The following is a 735-nucleotide window of genomic DNA, read 5'->3' as shown; positions in this document are numbered from 1 at the left end:
CCCCACCCAATTTAAGGCCTTCTTTCTGGATCGTTGAATTATGGGGCTGATGGGGGAGGAGGAGCAGTAAACGATTTTCATACCACCCGAAAGACATTTCTTTATTCATTCCCAAAGCTCATCTGAAGGTGTTGCTATTTCCCAACTAGGTTCTGAGTCGTTATCTGACCAGCTAGGTGTCTGGTTATAAAGTCAAGCCTCTGGCAATCCCTGGTCTTTTTTCTGTCCCTCTGGTTTTTTCCTTTACAAAAAGATTGTGTAAATAGAATCATCATGTAGTATTCAACTTCTAGCTTCTGGCTTCTTTCTTTTAGCATGATGTATCTGAGACTCAACTATACTGTTAGGTATATATATATATTTTTTTATTATTATTATTAGTCTTTTGTTAGATGGATGTACCATACTTGCTTATGGAACGGTTCACAGTTGAGGTATATTTGAGTTTTTTCCCAGTTTTTGGTGGTTATGAATAAAGTCATTGATGTAAAGTTTTTGGTGGGAAGATGTAAGTTTTCATTTCACTTGGGTTAACACTTTGAAGCGGGATTGCTGGGTCAGGTAGGTATGCATTTAACTTTATAGGAAACTATCAAACTGGTTTCCAAAGTGGCTGCAAGTTTAATTCACACTAGCAATGTGTGAGAGTTATTGTTAGGTCCTATTCTTGAGAGCCGGAGAAGGCAATGGCACCCCACTCCAGTACTCTTGCCTGGAAAATCCCATAGACCGAAG

Source organism: Bison bison, unplaced genomic scaffold, assembly GCF_000754665.1.
Source record: "Bison bison bison isolate TAMUID 2011002044 unplaced genomic scaffold, Bison_UMD1.0 scf7180017864466, whole genome shotgun sequence".
NCBI classification, from domain to species: Eukaryota; Metazoa; Chordata; class Mammalia; order Artiodactyla; family Bovidae; genus Bison; species Bison bison.
This window is presented reverse-complemented; position numbering follows the sequence as displayed.